The 14,890-nt window shown below is 37.5% G+C and overlaps 1 pseudogene; it reads right to left on the bottom strand.

The window, feature by feature from the left end:
• Positions 1-529: 529 nt before the first annotated feature.
• LOC112170831 lies at positions 530-14,072 on the bottom strand (annotated as a pseudogene).
• Between the last annotated feature and the right edge of the window lie 818 nt (positions 14,073-14,890).

Below are 14,890 nucleotides of genomic sequence, written 5' to 3' on the forward strand. Positions count from 1 at the left end.
CCAAGACTTTGTCCAGTTTCATTTCCGGATGCCCTTCCATTGGGTATCTGTCACTATCTGCATGTTCTAATTTCAATGGCTCAGAGATGTTGCAACTTGAAGTTTCGAGTTCGAGTCTTAAATCGTTGTATATTACTAATTGCAGTTGCCATGATATTAATATATTCAACTGCAGAAACTTGAAATATATCAACATCCGCACACATCGCTTGTGTTGTTTGCGATTGTGGAGTTGTGGAAATTCTGTTAAAGAGACCACAATAGATATTCCACAATGTCTAGAGCAGGCTGATATCCATCTTTTGGACGAAGAAGCTGCCTTCAAGGAGAGCAAAAAAAGAAAAATAAAACACTAAATCCGACTTAAGGGCATTTCAGGAAGTACAAGATATTGAAGACAAATTAAAAAATTTATGGTAAAAAACCTTTGCATTACTTGTTGATACGCACTTGCAATATACATCAATTACTAGTATTTATTTTATAATATTCATTGCTAACAAATAGGACCTTCATGCTGTTTTCTCCCTCAAACATAGTAATCCAATCCAAAAGTTGCAATTTTGAATGTTGGAGGTACAAGGTCCCCAACCTCATATCTTGGACCAATCTTCATTATGATTTTGTCATCTATGGAAGCTACATAGAGATCTGGATCAACTACTAGGATACGCACCACACTGTCGGGTTTGATCCCATTCCTAGACCTAATCGCAATGAGTTTCGAGATCTCCACTCTCAAGCCCCGGTCCCAGTCAAAAAAGTGGTCGTAGAACTGTTACAAGATATACAAAAACTATAAACACCACAAGTGATAAAACTATGATGATATCACTTTAGTTTGTGAGAAGATGAAAAATGTTTTAGGATATGAGATTTAGGAGAGATTGATGAGAGAATTGGGAGAATAGTTGTGTGTATTCATTGATAATAGGAACCCTATATATAGGGATTACAAAATACATAATCTTAGATTACAAGAATTCCTATTCTAACTCAGAGAAAGGAAATCTCTCATATTACAACTATAGAACTAATCGTAGTTTGACAAGGCACACTGAAGTTAACATTCTTCAACACTACCCCTTGTGCCGCTCAAATTTGGTGATGACGCTTTGATCGTTGGCTCGTTAAAAACCTTGCTCGAGTAATAAAAATCATGTGGGACAAAAACAACCTTGAGGAGGAGAAGAAGAGTACAACACGTCCTTCACTCTTCAAGATCAAACATGTAGACATCAAACATCCCCCTGATGTTAACATCTCCCCTTGATTATTACAATCAATGAAGTTCGGATAACTTTCTCAATCCAATGCTCTTCACATGTTTCTTGAAGGTGGATTTGGGAAACGACTTAATAAATAAGTTCGCTACATTATCCTCTGATTGGATTTGATTCACTTAAATCTTTAGCAGTGATTGTTGTTACTGATTGTGGCGATATATGTTTGGTGTTGTCGCCTTTGATGAAACCTAACTTCATTTGTTCAATACAAGCTGCATTATCCTCATAAATGCATGTAGGTTCATATGTGGTAGAGTTCAAACCACAAGTTCCACGAATGTCTAATTGTAGACCTTAGCCATATACATTCACGCACAACTTCATGTAGAACAATAATCTCTGCATGATTTAAGGAAGTAGCAACAAGGTTCTGTTTTGTAGACCTCCAAGATATTGCGATGTCTCCCATGATGAAGATATAACCCGTTTGGGACCGACCTTTGTGAGGGTCAGAGAGGTACCATATATATATATTAGTGAAACCCATCAAAACATCATCATCATTCTGATAGATGGGAGGAGGAGGACGCCGGCCGCGACATGGCCGGCGGCCATACTTTGGCTAATGAGGTCTGATCTCATTCTTCCATCGATCATCTTCTCTTTGTAGGAATAAAACAAGCCTATATCAATCGTACATTTTAAGTGTCGAAAGATTGTCTTTACACAAATCCAATAGCGGCGTGTTGGCACAGAGCTATGTCTAGCTAACAAGTTTACTGTGAATGAGATGTTCGGTCTTGTGCATTGAGCTAAGTAAAATATTGCGCCTATTGCACTTAGATGGGGCACTTCGGCCTCCAATAATTCTTCGTCCTCATCCTTTGGACGAAATAGATTTTTTCCAGGCTCAAGACTATGGCCAATCATGGGAGTACTCACAGGCTTTACTTTATCTTCGTTAAAGCACCTTAGTAATTTCTGAGTATATGCTGACTGATGGATCAAAATCCCATCACTACGGTGCTCGAGTTCTAGTCAGAGACAAAACTGTGTTTTCCCAAGATCTTTAACCTCAAATTCGGATTTCAAGTACTTAGCAGTTTCCTTTAACTCATCTAGAGTTCCAATTAGGTTCATGTCATCAACATAAACTGCTACAATTGCATATTCAGAACTTGTCCTTTTAATGAACACGCATGGGCATATTTCATTGTTAATATATCCCTTCACAATCAAGTAGTCACTTAGACGGTTATACCACATCCGTCCGGATTGTTTTAATCTATATAGTGAGCGTTTTAACCTTATAGAAAACACGCTCCGTGGTTTAGAGCCACTTGATTTAGATAATTGAGGTCCATCTGGAACCTTCATATATATCTCCGAATCTAGATCCCCATAGAGACATGCTGTAACCACATCCATAAGCTGCATGTCAAGTTTTTCAGAAACTACCAAATTGTAGACCTTAATAATTTGTGCGTAACCACATCCATAAGCTGCATGTCAAGTTTTTCATAAAGAGATCGCCTGTCAAGGGTTCTAAGTAGCGGATAATATTCAACATAAATGCCTAATCGTCTTTGAGGACCCATTTTGGTGCACTGTGGTGGCACAATTGGCACATAAACTGCATACCCAAATATGCGTAAGTGTGAGACATCAAGCTCATACCTAGTAACCATCTGGGATGCAGAAAAGGGTTAAGTGGTAGTGGGTCTCAAATGAATAAGCATAGCTGCATCCAATATTGCATAGCCCTAAGCAGAAATAGGGAGATTGGTGTGCATTACTAATGCTCTAGCAACCATTTCTAGTCATTTAATGGCAACCTCTGCAATCATTTTGGGTGTGAACATGAAGAATTGGATGTTCAACTTCAATCCCAATGGACATGCAATAATCATCAAAAGTTTTTGATGTAAACTCCCCAGCATTGTCAAGACATATTGACTTAATAGGTTGATCAGGGTGGTGAGCCCTTAACTTAATAATTTGTGCTAGGAGTTTAGCAAATGCAGCGTTCCTTGTGTACAAAAGTATGACATGTGACCAGCGTGTCAATGCATCAACAAACACTATAAAGTATTGAAATGGTCCGCAGGGTGGTTGAATAGGTCCACAAATATCACCTTGGATTCTTTTTAAGAATGAAATATTTTCTTTAGTGTCCTTTGCATAGGATGCTCTCGATCTTAATTTTGTCGAAGAGCAGGCTTTGCAGAATGAAAGATGGGCTTTAGAAACAACCAATGAGGATTTTGGTTGAGCCATGAAGTCACAAGTGACTTTAGAAGTAACAAGAGGAGGCAAATTGGGGGGTATGGCGTCAATGCTATATAGTGGCCACGAGGGGTAGGCGGCGCCGACCATGTGTGGTCAGTTTTGCACAGTTATGGCGCCGTGAGGCGCAGATGGAACTCCTCGAACCCATTTTTGGTTCTTACTTTTCTTCGTTCTGAAGAATGCATGGATGTCTGTGTGAAGTCTTTAATATACAGATCATCATGTCACGACCTGGGTGTCCCAGATGGTCATGCCAAAGCCTATATGTGTCATCTCTCATGACATGGTTGGACTCAATGATTTGAATACAAAGAGTAGTTTCATACAACTCACTAGAGCGACACATAAGTTTCTCTAATACTCGTTTATGTCTGTAGTCATTAGAGGTGATGCAAAGGAACTCTTGTGCATTCTCACAATGTGTTTCCACATGAACCATTGGCTCGTATATCTTTGAAGCTCAAAAGGGTTCTTCCGGCCCTAGGAGGGTAGAGAGGTTCAGTGACATGAATGATTGTGCCATTTGGCAACAAGAATTGAGTTGGTCCTCGACCATGAATTAATTTAGATGACCCTGCCATCGTAGTCACTGAAGATTGAGAAGGTGTCATCGCAAAAAATAACTGCCTATTTCGAAGTATGGTGTGTGTAGTAGCACTAGCCACGAGGTATTTTAGCTCTCCAGAAAACATACTTGAATTAATAAAGTTCTAATCAAAATCGACACTTTATTTCAATGAAAGCCAATGATTACGTCAAAATTTTTGTTTGGTGAAATTACAATAAAATTATAATTTCTATATGAGAAACTCGTTGACAAAAGGCTGAGGCGCAGGTATCTCGCTCTCTTTAAGGAGATTCAAGCCCTCTGCGGAACAATGCCGGTGCACCAGAAATCTCTTGACTTGTCCCCTCCAGGATACAACAGCCCAACAACAAGTTGCGTGGCTCACACCAATCTGCACAAATTGGAGGAACCCAAAGCTCCACTAAAAGAACACCTTTCTTTGGCCAAAAAACACACAAGACACTTTGAGAGATTTTTGGAAAGAAAATTGATGGGCGAATAGTAGTGTTTCGTAACAATATTACGTAAAAGCAATGATGTGTTTGAGCATGCAACAAATGGTGCTATTTATAGGCTCTTAGGACACTCCCTACCATTAATAGGGTAGTAACCAAAACCCATAGGTTACAAGAATTAAAACCCAAAATAAATCAAAATAAAAACACCATGAGTTACAAAATAAAATTCAAAATAAATTCTGAATTTAAACACACAAATAAATTCATATTTTAAACACAAAATAAATTCACCCAAATTTAATTTCAATAATAAATAAAATATTAAAATGTAACAACATTCCCCCACTCATTTTAATATTTTAAAAACAAATATCAACCAAAGTTACCGGCCAAAGACAAACCATTATGCGTCATGAAGGTGTGCTCTGCATTGAACCTTCACTTAGTGAAACAGCAATCCCTACTTCAGAGTTGATAGTGGTCTCAGACTTGAACTACAACTGCTTAAGGGAAAATAAGAACTACTGCTCACACATAATAATTAAGGTGTTAATATGAGCTTTATTAGCCAGCACGTTACGGCCTTGTGCTTATCCCGGTTTTCATGAGTATATTTCAAGAATAAGCCCAATTCTTATAGAGAGCGGCCCCACTCTCACACTCATATAGGCAAAATTCGTCAAGGATGCTCTTGTAACTATGACATCCCACTCATATGAGCTACATATTTTATTAAGAGTTTTAAGTGAACTCAACCTTCATATACGTTACAAGATTAATGCACTTACATCATAGGGATGAGTAAGAAAATATAGTGCATTTTTCTTACGGCCACCTTATGATTCGTTTTTCCCATTGAACCCAGTTTTTAGGATCTTTAATCACCGGGTTGGGTGTCCTCATATATGGCTCATGATGATATGAGCTTCAATCCCATCCCCCTCGATGTATTCCAGACCTTTTCTCTTGCCAAGCCCTTAGTTAAAGGATCTGCAAGATTATCACATGATTTAACATAATTCACATTAATAATTCCATCACTCAAATATGATCTCACAGTACTGTGTTTTCTTCTTATAGGTCTGGATTTACCGTTATAATAACGGTTATTTACTCTACCAAGTGCTGCAGTGCTATCACAATGAATCAATATAGGTGGTATAGGTTTTTCCCACAAGGGAATTTCATGCGATAAATCTCTCAACCAATTTGCTTCTTCACTTGCTGAAGCTAGAGCAATAAGTTCAGCTTCCATGGTTGAATTAGAAATTATTGTTTGCTTCTTTGATTTCCAACAAATAGCACATCCACCTAATGAAAAAATATAACCAGTGGTAGAGAGAGAATCACCTGACAGAGTATTCCAATCGGCATCACAAAAGCCTTCAAGTACAGCAGGATATTTTTTTATAAAATAATCCATAATTTTTAGTACCAAACAAATATTTCACAACACGCTCAATTGCATGCCAATGTTCTTTACCTGGTTTACTTGTGAACCTGCTAAGTACTCCAACTGCATATGCAATGTCAGGTCTAGTGCAGTCAGTTGCATAGCGCAAACTGCCAATTATGCTAGAATATTCCTTTTGATTAATCACATCATTTTCACTTTCAACAGGAAATAAGTGAACACTAGAATCAAAAGAAGTAGACACATGCTTGCGGCCAACATAATCATATTTTTTCAACATTTTCTCAATATAATGTGACTGATCAAGAAAAATACCATCACATGTTTTTGTTATTTTCTTGCCCAAAATAACATTAGCCTCACCAAGATCTTTCATATCAAAATTGCTCTTAAGCATAGTTTTTGTCTCATCAATTACATGCAAATTTGAGCCAAAAATTAAGAGATCATCCACATAGAGGCTTATAATAACATGTGAATTTTTCCAAGATTTATAATATATGCACTTGTCACATTCATTTGATTTACAGCCATTTTCAATCATGCAAGAATCAAATTTTTCATGCCACTGTTTAGGAGCCTGCTTTAAACCATAAAGGGATTTAGATAACTTACATACCTTGTGCTCTTGACCAGGTTCTATAAAACCTTCTGGTTGGTCCATATAGATCTCTTCATCTAAATCACCATTTAGAAAAGCTGTTTTCACATCCATTTGATGAATAATCAAATCATGAATTGCAGCAATAGCAATCAATAATCTAATGGATGTAATCCTTGTAACCGGAGAAAAAGTATCAAAAAAGTCTAGATCATGTTTTTGCTTAAAGCCTTTAGCAACAAGTCTAGCTTTATATTTGTCTACACTTCCATCCGGTTTGAGCTTTTTTCTAAGGACCCATTTACACCCAATGGTTTTAAAACCTGTTGGTAAATCTACTAATTTCCAAGTATTATTAGAAATTAGAGACTCTATTTCATCATTTACAGCCTCTTTCCAAAAAATTGCATCTGGTGATGATAAAGCTTCATGTAAAGAAATAGGATTTTCCTCAACATTATAAACATAATAGTCAGGGCCAAAATCTTTTTCAACTCTAGCTTTCTTACTTCTTCTAGGTTCATTTTCATTAGTTTCTTGTATATGCAAATTAGAAGAAGAAGAACTAGGTTGTGAAAAAATATTTTCTCTAGATTCTTGACCCCCACTATTTTTTGATTTAAAAGGAAATTTTTCTTCATGAAAAATTGCATCACCAGATTCAATCACAACATGATTTTCAACATCAAGAAATCTATAGGTTGTACTATTTAAAGCATATCCAATGAAAACACTAGTAGCTCTAGCACCTAATTTTAGTCTTTTAGGGTCAGTTAACCTCACAAAAGCTAGACAACCCCAAACTCTAAGATAACCCAAATTTGGTTTATGCCCCTTCCACACCTCAAATGGTGTAATTTTTGTATTTTTATGTGGCACTCTATTCAACACATAACAAGCAGTTAAAACTGCTTCACCCCAAAGATTAGAGGGAGCACCTGAATCAATTAACATGGCATTTGTTAACTCAATCAAAGTTCTATTTTTTCTTTCTGCCACACCATTAGATGCAGGTGAATAAGGTGGAGTAACTTCATGAATCACTCCTAAAGATTGAACAAAAGAATTGAATTCAGAAAAATCATATTCTCTCCCTCTATCACTTCGGAGTCTTTTAATTTTTCTACTGAATTGATTTTCAACCTCAAGGAGGAACTCTTTAAATTTGGCAAAATCATCACTTTTATTTTTCAACAAATAGATATAAGCATATTTAGAACAATCATCAATAAAAGTGATAAAGTACCGGTTACCTCCACGAGTTAAAATTCCCTCAAATTCACACAAGTCTGTATGAATTAATTCCAATAACTCGGTATTCCTTTCAATAATTTTGTGAGGCCTTCTAGTAATTTTTGCTTTACTGCAAGTCTCACATTTTTCAAAATCTTTTTGCACTGAAGGAATTAAACCCAAACTACTCATGATTCCCACATATCTACTATTTATATGACATAAACGTGCATGCCAAAAATTCAAAGAAGAAAGCATATAAACTGAAGTAGATGCTTTATTATTGTTCTCAACATTCAATTTGAACATGCCATCACAAGCATAACCTTTGCCCACAAATACACCTTTTTTGGTGATCACATATTGGTCAGATTCCATAGTTTGTTTAAAACCAGCCTTATTAAGAAGATAACTAGACATTAAATTTTTTCTCATGGAGGGTGTATGCAACACATCTTTCAAAGTTAGCACCCTACCAGAAGTAAATTTGAGTTCCACCTCACCAGTTCCAAGTACATGAGTAATATGTGAATCTCCAAGCATAACTGTTTTGGGCTCCTTAAAAGGAGTGTATTTCTTGAACCAATCTTTATCATAGCAGATATGCCTATTAGCACCACAATCTGCCCACCATCCTTCAACACTTTGAACCATATTTACATCAGTTATCATTGCCACATATGGTTCTTCAGTGACGTGAGCTTGAGGAACAGCCTCACGTTTTCGATAATTGCAATTTCGAGCAATATGCCCACTTTTGCCACAAACATAATAACAAGTATATTGTTGCTTATTTTCTGAAGGAGGATATTGGTTCTTATTCACATAGCTTGGTTTGCCTTTATTCTGTTGGTGAGGTTTACCAACTTTTTTCATATTTTTCTTCTTTGGCTGCATAAGAGAATTTTTATGAAAATGACCATTGGACATATTATTATTGGAAGATACTAAATTTACCTTGGAGGTATCATTGTTTGTATCTTGCATAAGAATATCTTGACCTCTTGCTTCCTCCTCAACTCGGATGCGAGTCGTCAAGATCTCCAAGGAAATCTCCTTTTATTTATGACGCATGGATTTTTGAAACTCTTTCCATGAAGGTGGAAGTTTATCAATGATACCAGCCACCACTAGATTTTTACCAATTTTGACACCTTCAGATGTAACTTCAGCTACAATCATTTGGAAGTCTTGGACTTGCTCCGCAACCGACTTGCCATCCACCATTTGATAGCGGAAAAAACGGCTTGTAGCATATTTTTTCGCACCAGCTTCCTCGGTGTCATATTTGCTCTGTAATGCTTTCCAAATTTTCTTGATAGAAGAGTATGTTGTATCATAATAATCATAAAAATGATCAGCAAGACAGTTCAAGAGATAGTACCGACAATTATACTCATCTTTTTGAAAATTTTCAACTTTTTCTTCATGAGCAAGGAGTTCATCATCCTTCATGCCTTCGGTACTCTTCTTTGATGGATTCTTCTCCGTTAGCACATAGGCAACTTTGAGAAGATTAAGGTAGAAGAGAACTTTTCCCTTCCATCTCTTGAAATGTGCACCTTTGAAGCGGAAAGGCTTGTTGAGATCTCCCACATTGTCAAGCGGGTTCTCTTAAGTACGCTCCATCTTCTTTGAATCTCCTTAAAATTGTTGGGTGAAATTACAATAAAATTATAATTTCTATATGAGAAACTCGTTGACAAAAGGCTGAGGCGCAGGTATCTCGCTCTCTTTAAGGAGATTCAAGCCCTCTGCGGAACAATGCCGGTGCACCAGAAATCTCTTGACTTGTCCCCTCCAGGATACAACAGCCCAACAACAAGTTGTGTGGCTCACACCAATCTGCACAAATTGGAGGAACCCAAAGCTCCACCAAAGAACACCTTTCTTTGGCCAAAAAACACACAAGACACTTTGGGAGATTTTTGGAAAGAAAATTGATGGGCGAATAGTAGTGTTTCGTAACAATATTACGTAAAAGCAATGATGTGTTTGAGCATGCAACAAATGGTGCTATTTATAGGCTCTTAGGACACTCCCTACTATTAATAGGGTAGTAACCAAAAGCCATAGGTTACAAGAATTAAAACCCAAAATAAATCAAAATAAAAACACCATGAGTTACAAAATAAAATCTGAATTTAAACACACAAATAAATTCAAATTTTAAACACAAAATAAATTCACCCAAATTTAATTTCAATAATAAATAAAATATTAAAACGTAACAACAGTTTCTAAATCAAAATTTAATCTAAAAATGATAATCAAGCTTAGACAAGTAGTAGTTAATCAATCCTTTCGGTAACTCCAATTTGGTTGTGACTAGTTAGAGTAAGGCAAGATTTTGGTGGAGTTATGCTCACTTGTAAAACTGTTCCCTCAATTCAAACCTTTTCTAGACATCACAATTAATTTGGATGAGCCTAATGAGAAAGTGTTATAACCACTATCTTTGTTGATAATTTTCAAAATTTGGATTTGGATTGAAAACAATGACGTTTATATGGTCAAATTTTGATGCTCACGAATGCTCTTAGTCTGTAATGTTTTGATGCTTACGAACGCTCTTAGTTTGTAATTTAGCGTGAACTCTCCATGGTTCCGCTTTTGTGAATCTAACCCACGTTATAAGAAAGGTGGGATGTAGGAGAAGGGATTATGTGAGCCCGAAGAAAATAAAAAAAATTTAAATTTCAAAAATGGGGAAAACTTGTGAAAACTTATGAATTTCAGAGCTTGAAATTCTCAATACACGCGCATGTTGATGCAGGCATGTAGGCTTTTAGGATTGCCACTTGCTATCAATCCTGAAGTAGGATTGTAGGCTGCTTCGCCATCCCGATTGCCTAGTAGGATTGCAGACGTGTAGGATTTCTGGTGCACTTTTGATCCGAGGGCAGGATTACAGTCGAGCTTAAATCCTAGATGTGTGCAGGCGGCCTTGTACACTAGGCATGCAGGTGCTGGGCAGGTAGGTAAAAGTAAATGGTGCAGGGGCGTTGTATTTGACGGAGGTAGGTACGCAGCAAATGGGGACTTTGGCTTCTTGAAAAGGCGGCTAGGGCTTTTGCTGATAACGTATTTTAGGATATGAGATTTAAGAGAGATTGATGAGGGAATTGGGAGAATAGTTGTGTATATTCATTGATAATAGGAGCACTATATATAGGAATTATAAAGTACATAATCTTGAAGTACAAGGATTCTTATTCTAACTCGGAGTTGGAAATCTCTCCTATTACAACTATAAAATTAATCCTAGTTTGGCAAGACACACTAAAGTCAACATTCTTCAACAAAAAAGACTTACAATTGATGGGATCCCTGGATGAGTAAGAATGTAAGCATATCCTTGAATGACTTTTATCTGCTGGAAATGGACACTCACTTTGTGTGGAACCAGTATCATGATTGTCTATGAAAGTCACACTATTGCATGGCGATATTCCAATCAATCCAGGAGGCCCTCCCTTCGAGTTCTTCAACCTCCCCAGTTCACCTAGGACAGCAGTGTTAGTATCCCTTTAGTTGTAATATAAAATGCAGTAACCTCTCCTCTTGCATTCTTTATCCATCCAGCACAAGGTTCTAAAAACGGCCTAGGCGGCCACCTAGGCACTAGGCGTCAAAGAGCCGTTCAGATTTTGGCCAAGGTGTTTGCCTTAAGCGCTGGGCTACTAGGCGTCCACCAAGGCTCTCTAGGCGGAGTCGCCTGGAGCTGGGCGCTAAAATAATTCTCGTGTTTTTCTATAGTTGAAAATCAAAACGGCGAAGAAAGACAAAACAAGACCCCATTCTCTCAACTGAAACACTGAAACTCTGAGTCTGAAACTGAAAGTTCTCTCAGTCCCCTTGACAGCGCGACCTCTCTCCTAGTCTCCTCGACGATCGACAGCAGTTCTGATTGCGATAGCGTCTGCTCTGAATTGAATTCCTATTCTCTTGAAGAAATCGGAATCAATGATGGTTCTGAGATCGAATGCGAATTGGAGTCATCGGTTTCTGATGGGTTTGGGGTTTTCACTGCAAATGAAATGATGATTAGAGTGGAGAGATTTCCAGAAACACCTGGATAGCAAAATCAAAACTTGGTGAATTGGGCAACACAGAAATGAAGAAATACGAATTGCATTTTGATTTAGGTTTCTGGGTGTTTGAATTTCAAATAGAGCACTGCTAAGATTGAAACTTTACGATGGGGGAAAGAGAATAAGGATTGTGTTTTTCTTTGTTTGTGATAAGGGGTTCTGGGTAGGCTATGAGGATGGCGTTGGGGATTGAAAAATGAAAGAGGGCAATGCAAAAGTTTGAGCTTTCCACGGAGAATAGATGGTTAGGTAGTTGAGACTTAAGAGAGATGGCTTGTTGGTTTTGGTTTTTTTTGCTCAATAGGGTGGGGAGATAGGAGATTTTGATTAGCAGGGGGCTAATTGGGATTTAAGGCCTAATTATAGATGAGAGGTCCAGGTTATGTTTTCTCTACTTTGATAATTATTTACAATGAATTGTTTGACTTTAAATATTAAATATATGTCATAAAGTGATAAAAATAATTAAAAAAAATAAAAAACCTCCTTAGTTTCCTCCTAGGCTCCGGGTCACCGCCAGACTAGGGCCTAACATTTTTTAAAAGCTTGATCCAGCAAGCTCATTGCGATTGGTTGTCCTGGTTGTACTCGGGTTTCACATCACTTCCCTTAGCAAGGGGATTCCAAAACTCTCCTACTGAGAAATTAGGCTCTGTGTTTGCCACATACAACTTGGTGAACTCTGGAGCATATCCCAGAACAAAATCAAATCGCCATCCGCTGAACCCAATTTCGGTCTTTAACCAATTCATCCAATCCGAGAGCTCATTCTGGACCCTTGTGTTTTTGTGATCAATGTCAGGTACCCCACCCCAGCTATTTCCAGTATCAGGGTTCCCCTTGCCATCAGAAAACTCTGTGTCGTCGCTGCAAACAAGAGACGGGCCCCAATCAAGGCGATCATCGGGTGTTCCTCCTTCAAAAATGCACAATATTCGTCTCTCATCTTTCTTCTCTGCACATCTGTGGTCTATAACAATATCTGCTATGCTCTGTATCCCATTGTCATGTTAGGTTTTTACCAGTGCCTTTAATTCATCCTGGCTTCCATATTTTGGCGTGAGATCATTGAGCCTACCAGGCAGGTATCCTTCAAAAAAAGTTGAGTTCAGCTAATTGTACCAACAAATACCCAAAACACCAAGGAGATATTTACAAGTCCACTTAAAGGAAAAATAGCAAACCAGTTTGGTTAACGATTCGAATGCAAAAACTGCAAAAAATATTTTCCGATTGCAACGTTAGTCACTGACTCACTGCTATGAATTTCATATGTTAAACTTTTTTTTGTGACTTTGACACGGAGATTCTTATAATTGCTAAATGAAATAGGGTGTTAAGACACATGAATGACTAAATTAAAATGGCGAATTCAAAATACAGGTATCAAATATGTAGTTGTCCCTACTAATTGATGTATATACTAATTACCAATTTTAAAGAAACATCATATAAACTATATATGGTGGAATAATGCTAGGTGAACCATCTTTTTAGTATATCACCTGCATCTCACTTAATGTGGCTGCTCATCCAGAGATTCCATCAATAGTAGGTCTTTTTCATCTTCTCACAAATTAAAGTGACATCATCATAAAATCAGCAATTGAGAAGGGAGGATGGTACAACATCTTGAAGGCGCGGTGGATCACAGAATGGTAACAAATCAAGTACAAAAGAGTTTTGGGAAAGTAACAAAATATATAAAACTTCATCTGAACAAGCATGAGAAGGTGGTGGAAGCCAAACATGTGTAATTCCTGAAGAATCTAGTTCGATCAGCTGCAGATTGCTTCAAGATGTTGTACCATCCTCCCTTCTTTGCTGATATTCCCAATTGAACCCCTGATATCACCAACCAAAAAATAAAATAAAAAGGTTGAGAGAGAGAGAGAGATGTGCTTCTTTGATCAGTACCTGAAAGAAGATTTGGGAAGCAGTGAAGTTGGGTATGAAAATAATAGAGCAGGAAACAGAGGAGGGAAACTTCTAGTGAATTCATGTCTCTCTGCTTTGGGATGAAGCAAACCTTTAGTGTTGAGCTTATTCTATATAGGGTTCCGTTTTCATCACTGTCTGCCAACTAATTAATCAACATCAGAGATTCGAGTACTGGAAAATCAGCTTCCAATTTCGTCAATCATGCAGGCACCTCTAATTTCCAAGGATACATTTTCCATCCTGACCATTACGCTCATTTTTCCAAGTCAAGTTTTGGTGCAAGTCTTCTTCTTTGGTGAGAGTCTTCGTCTTTTTGTTAGTTGGAAAAAAATGGAACATGTTACGGTTAAGGTTCGAAAAATCGCTAGGCGCTAGTCGGGCTGTGGGCTGGGGAGGAGCGCCCAGGCGCCTAGGAGGTTTTGTATTTTTTAATTTTTATTTAATTTTATATCATATATATATATATGAGAGTAAGTATATAGCCTTTAAATGAATATATGAAGAACTGAAGACTTATTATAACTTATAAAAAAGAATACTAAGATATCCTATAAAACTATATTTTATTCCAAGATTCTAGTGCCCAGGTGATTCAAACATAACTAATGAATTAAAAAGGGGAACATAGGGAAGGGTGGAAGACCACTGAGTGATTCTGTCAAAAAGAGAAAACTAAAAAAGGTTATCTCTGTTCCTCACCACCTCCTGCAGTACTGCTCTCCTCCTCTTTCCCTCTCTATCTCCATTCTCCAACAGCTGGATCGAAATCATTGAATCTCTCTCTCTCTCTCTCTCTCTCTCTCTCTCTCTCTCTATCTATCTATCTCACAATTTCACTCTCTGAGTTAGAAATTTGAAAGTGGATCTCATCCTGATCCACTCGAGTACAGTATGATCTCATTGAATATAGGCTCTGCTTAACCAGAAAGCGAACAAGAAAAGAAACCGAAGATGATGTGAATGAAGACATGAGAATAAAGGCCACTCCTTTTTGGGTGTTGTGAGATTCTTCTTTGCTTTCAGAGATCGTGTAAGCAACTATATCTAGTTTTGTTTGCTTTGCTTT

Source organism: Rosa chinensis, chromosome 6 (genome assembly GCF_002994745.2).
Source record: "Rosa chinensis cultivar Old Blush chromosome 6, RchiOBHm-V2, whole genome shotgun sequence".
Lineage (NCBI taxonomy): Eukaryota > Viridiplantae > Streptophyta > Magnoliopsida > Rosales > Rosaceae > Rosa > Rosa chinensis.